Source organism: Hyperoodon ampullatus (assembly GCF_949752795.1).
Source record: "Hyperoodon ampullatus genome assembly, chromosome: 14".
NCBI lineage: Eukaryota > Metazoa > Chordata > Mammalia > Artiodactyla > Ziphiidae > Hyperoodon > Hyperoodon ampullatus.
The window spans coordinates 75,027,120-75,033,119 of record NC_136927.1 but is presented as its reverse complement, the minus strand read 5'-3'; positions in this window follow the sequence as shown (position 1 = coordinate 75,033,119).

Here is a 6,000-nt window from a genome sequence, read left to right as displayed (position 1 = left end):
GCATTGGCAGGCAGATACTTAACCACTGCATGACCAGGGAAGTCCCTGTGCATTAATTCTGTATCCTGCAAATTTACCAAATTCATTGATTAGCTCTACTAGTTTTCTGGTGGCATCTTTAGAATTCTCTATGTATAGTATCATGTCATCTGCAAACAGTGACAGTTTTAATTCTTCTTTTCAAATTTGTATTCCTTTTATTTCTTTTTCTTCTCTGATTGCCATGGCTAGGACTTCCAAAACTATGTTGAATAATAGTAGTGAGAGTGGACATCCTTGTCTTGTTCCTGATCATAGAGGAAATGCTTTCAGTTTTTCACCATTGAGAATGATGTTTGCTGTGGGTTTGTTGTATATGGCCTTTATTATGTTGAGGTAGGTTCCCTCTATGCCCACTTTCTGGAGAGTTTTTATCATAAATGGGTGTTGAATTTTGTCCAGAGCTTTTTCTGTATCTATTAAGATGATCATATGGTTTTTATTCTTCAATTTGTTAATATGGTGTATCACATTGATTGATTTGCGTATATTGAAGAATCCTTGCATCCCTGGGTTAAATCCCACTTGATCATGGTGTATGATCCTTTTAATGTGTTGTTGGATTCTGTTTGCTAGTATTTTGTTGAGGATTTTTGCATCTATCTTCATCAGTGATATTGGTCTGTAATTTTTTTTTTCTTTTTTTTCTTTTTTTAAAATATTTTGCGTGTATTTGTTTATATTTCACCTCCAGAAATTGATTGGTTTTAGGTGCTTCTTTTTAAGATGTTGGGGGTAGGAGTTTATTAATTAATTAATTTATTTTTGCTGTGTTGGGTCTTCGTTTCTGTGCGGGGGCTATCTCCAGTTGTGGCAAGCGGGGGCCACTCTTCATCGCGGTGCGCGGGCCTCTCACTATCACAGCCTCTCTTGTTGAGTAACACAGGCTCCAGACACGCAGGCTTAGTAGTTGTGGCTCATGGGCCTCGTTGCTCCGCGGCATGTGGGATCCTCCCAGACCAGGGCTCGAACCCGTGTCCCCTGCATTAGCAGGCAGACTCTCAACCACTGCGCCACCAGGGAAGCCCTCTTTTTTTTCTTCTGTTTTGCTTTGTTTTTTTTTTGCGGTATGCGGGCCTCTCACTGTTGTGGCCTCTCCTGTTGCGGAGCACGTGCTCCAGACGCGCAAGCTCAGCAGCCATGGCTCATGGGCCCAGCCACTCCGCAGCATGTGGGATCTTCCCGGACCAGGGCACGAATCCATGTCCCCTGCATTGGCAGGTGGACTCTCAACCACTGCGCCACCAGGAAAGCCCTGTAATTTTCTTTTTTTGTAGTATCTTTGTCTGGTTTTGGTATCCGGGTGATGGTGGCCTCATAGAATGAGTTTTGGAGTGTTCCTTCCTCTGCAATATTTTGGAAGAGTTTGAGAAGGATGGGTGTTAGCGCTTCTCTGAATGTTTGATAGAATTCACCTGTGAAGCCATCTGGTCCTGCACTTTTGTTTGTTGGAAGGTTTTTAATCACAGTTTCAATTTCATCACTTGTGATTGGTCTGTTCATATTTTCTATTTCTTTTTGGTTCAGTCTTGTAAGGTTATACCTTCGTAAGAATTTGTCCATTTTTTCCAGGTTGTCAATTTTATTGGCATAGAGCTGCTTGTAGTAGTCTCTTAGGATGCTTTGTATTTCTGCAGTGTCTGTTGTAACTTCTCCTTTTTCATTTCTAATTTTATTGATTTGAGTCCTCTCTCTTTTTTTTGATGAGTCTGTCTAATGGGTTATCAATTTTGTTTATCTTCTCAAAGAACCAGCTTTTAGTTTTATTGATCTTTGCTATTGTTTTCTTTGTTTCTATTTCATTTATTTCTTCTCTGCTCTTTATGATTTATTTCCTTCTACTAACTTTGGGTTTTGTTTGTTCTTCTTTCTCTAGTTCCTTTAGGTGTAAGGTTAGATTGTTTGAGATTTTTCTTGTTTCTTGAAGTAGGCTTGTATTGCTATAAACTTCCCTCTTAGAACTGCTTTTGCTGCATCCCATAGGTTTTGGATCGTTGTGTTTTCATTGTCATTTGTCTCTAAGTATTTTTTGATTTCCCCTTTGATTTCTTCAGTGATCTCTTGGTTATTTAGTAACGTATTGTTTAGCCTCCATGTGTTTGTGTTTCTTACGTTTTTTTTCCCTGTAACTGATTTTGAATCTCACAGCATTGTGGTCAGAAAAGGTGCTTGATATGATTTCAATTTTCTTAAATTTACTGAGGCTTGATTTGTGACCCAAGATGTGATCTATCCTGGAGAATGTTCCATGTGCACTTGATAAGAAAGTGTAATCTGCTGTTTTTGAATGGAGTGTCCTCTAAATATCAATTAAATCTATCTGGTCTATTGTGTCATTTAAAGCTTGTGTTTCCTTAGTAATTTTCTGTCTGGATGATCTGTCCCTTGGTGTAAGTGAGGTGTTAAAGTCCCCCACTATTATTATGTTACTGTCAATTTCCTCTTTTTTTTTCTTTTTTTGTGGTATGCGGGCCTCTCACTGTTGTGGCCTCTCCCATTGCGGAGCACAGGCTCTGGATGCGCAGGCTCAGCGGCCATGGCTCACGGGCCCAGCCGCTCCGTGGCATGTGGGATCTTCCCGGACCAGGGCATGAACCCGTGTCCCCTGCATCAGCAGGCAGACTCTCAACCACTGCGCCACCAGGGAAGCCCCAATTTCCTCTTTTATAGCTGTTAGCAGTTGCCTTATGTATTGAGGTGCTCCTATGTTGGGAGCATATATATTTATAATTGTTATATCTTCTTTCTTTTTGGATTGATCCCATGATCATTATATAGTGTCCTTCCTTTTCTCTTGTAACATTCTTTTTTTTTTTTTTTTTTTTTTTTTGCGGTATGTGGGCCTCTCACTGTTGTGGCCTCTCCCGCCGCGGAGCACAGGCTCCGGACGCGCAGGCCCAACGGCCATGGCTCACGGGCCCAGGCGCTCCGAGGCATGTGGGACCCTCCCAGACCGGGGCACGAACCCGCGTCCCCCGCATCGGCAGGCGGACTCTCAACCACTGCGCCACCAGGGAAGCCCTCTTGTAACATTCTTTATTTTAAAATCTATTTTATCTGATATGAGTATTGCTCCTCTAGCTTTCTTTTGATTTCCACTTGCATGGAGTATCTTTTTCCATCCCCTCACTTTCAGTCTGTATGTGTCCCTAGGTCTGAAGTGGGTCTCTTGTAGAGAGCATATATATGGGTCTTGTTTTTGTATCCATTCAGCAAGCCTGTATCTTTTGGTTGGAGCACTTAATCCATTCACGTTTAAGGTAATTATCGATGTGTATGTTCCTATTACTATTTTCTTAATTGTTTTGGGTATGTTTTTGTAGGTCCTTTTCTTGTGTTTCCCACTTAGAGAAGTTCCTTTAGCATTTGTTGTAGAGCTGGTTTTGTGGTGCTGAATTCTCTTAGCTTTTGCTTGTCTGTAAAGCTTTTGATTTCTCCATTGAATCTGAATGAGATCCTTGCTGGATAGAGTAATCTTGGTTGTAGGTTCTTCCCTTTCATCACTTTAAGTATATCATGCCACTCCCTTCTGGCTTGTAGAGTTTCTGCTGAGAAATCAGCTGTTAACCTTATGGGAGTTCCCTTGTATGTTATTTGCATTTTTCCCTTGCTGCTTTCAATTATTTTTCTTTGTCTTTAATTTTTGCCAATTTGATTACTATGTGTCTCGGTGTGTTTCTTTGTGTTTATCCTGTATGGGACTCTCTGTGCTTCCTGGACCTGGGTGGCTGTTTCCTCTCCCATGTTAGGGAAGTTTTCGACTATAATCTCTTCAAATATTTTCTCGGGTTCTTTCTCTCTCTCTTCTCCTTCTGGGGCCCCTATAATGCAAATGTTGTTACGTTTAATGTTGTCCCAGAGGTCTCTTAGGCTGTCTTCATTTCTTTTCATTCTTTTTTCTTTATTCTGTTCTGCAGCAGTGAATTCCACCATTCTGTCTTCTGGGTCACTTATCCGTTCTTCTGCCTCAGTTATTCTGCTATTGATTCCTTCTAGTGTAGTTTTCATTTCAGTTATTGTATTGTTCATCTCTGTTTGTTTGTTCTTTAATTTTTCTAGGTCTTTGTTAAACATTTCCTGCATCTTCTCAATCTTTGCCTCCATTCTTTTTCAGAAGTCCTGGATCATCTTCACTATCATTATTCTGAATTCTTTTTCTGGAAGGTTGCCTATTTGCACTTCGTTTGGTTGTTTTTCTGTGGTTTTATCTTGTTCCTTCATCTGGTACATAGCCCTCTGCCTTTTCATCTTGTCTATCTTTCTGTGAATGTGGCTTTTGTTCCACAGGCTGCAGGGTTGTAGTTCTTCTTGCTTCTGCTGTCTGCCTTCTGGTGGATGAGGCTATCTAAGAAGCTTGTGCAAGTTTCCTGATGGGAGGAACTGGTGGTGGGTAGAGCTGGCTGTTGCTCTGGTGGGCAGAGCTCAGTAAATCTTTAATCCACTTGTCTGCTGATGGGTGGGGTGGGTTCCCTCCCTGTTGGTTGTTTGACCTGAGGCGACCCAGCACTGGAGTCTACCTGGGCTCTTTGATGGGGCTAATGGTGGAGTCTGGGAGGGCTCACGCCAAGGATTACTTACCAGAACTTCTGCTGCCTGTGTCCTTGTCCTCACAGTGAGACACAGCCACCCCCTTCCTCTGTAGGAGACTCTCCAACACCAGCAGGTAGGTCTGGTTCAGTCTCCTATGGGGTCACTGCTCCTTCCTGTGGGTCCCGATGTGCACACTACTTTGTGTGTGCCCTCCAAGAGTGGAGTCTCTGTTTCCCCCAGTCCTGTCGAAGTCCTTCAATCAAATCCCGCTAGGCTTCAAAGTCTGATTCTCTAGGAATTCCTCCTCCCGCTGCCGGACGCCCAGGTTGGGAAGCCTGAGTTGGGGCTCAGAACCTTGACTCTAGTGCGTGGACTTCTGTGGTATAAGTGTTCTTCAGTTTTTGAGTCACCCACCCAGCAGTTTGGGATTTGATTTTATTGCGATTGCACCCCTCCTACCATCTCACTGTGGCTTCTCCTTGGTCTTTGGATGTGGGGTATCTTTTTTTGGTGAGTTCCAGTGTCTTCCTGTCGATGACTGTTCAGCAGTTAGTTGTGATTCTGGTGCTCTTGCAAGAGGGAGGGAGTGCACGTCCTTCTACTCCGCCATGTTGAACCAATCTCCCTAAACAGAATTTTTTCTGACAGCAGGTTTTGATGGTGGCGGAAAGGGAGGGCTGGATAGCGCATGATTACAAGTGGGTGCCTGAGTGGCAGGGGTACCAAACAATGGGGAGACAGGGAGAATCCAGGAGCGTTCACATGGCCGACTCCCTGGGAGGTTCTGCTCCAGTCCCTTTCTCTATTCCAGCCAGAAGTCAATTCATCCAGTAAAACTCCTCCACTCATTACAAAAAAATCTAAGTAGGCAAATAATAGTGAGGCTGACCCACATGTTCTAGGCAACTAACTCTAGGGATTCTTTACCTCCATTTAACCATCCACCCATTTAACTGTTACACCATTCTTGTGCCCACATATCCAGCCATCACAGTATTACTGTCAATCACCCATCAACCGTTCCATCCAACTACTCATTCAAACAGCCATCCGTTCATTTAGCCACTCACTCACCCTCTTAACCATCTATACATCTTTCCATAAAGCCATGCAACCATTCAGTCATCCAAACAACCATCTATCCATTCATCTCACCATACAACCATTCAGTCTTCAATTCAGTCATCCATCCACTCATAATCTATATAGCTGTCCATCTAGTCATCCCAACAATTATCCATCCATTTATTCATCCATTCTCCAATCACCTTGCTAAACATCCACCTTCAAATCACTCAAGCATCCAGTCACCTAACCAACTGTCCATCCACCCACCCGTTTAGACATCTATTCATCCATTTTTACAAATATCCATTCACCCAATTACCTATGATTCCAATTATACTTTCATCCTTCCTTCCATGCCGTCTA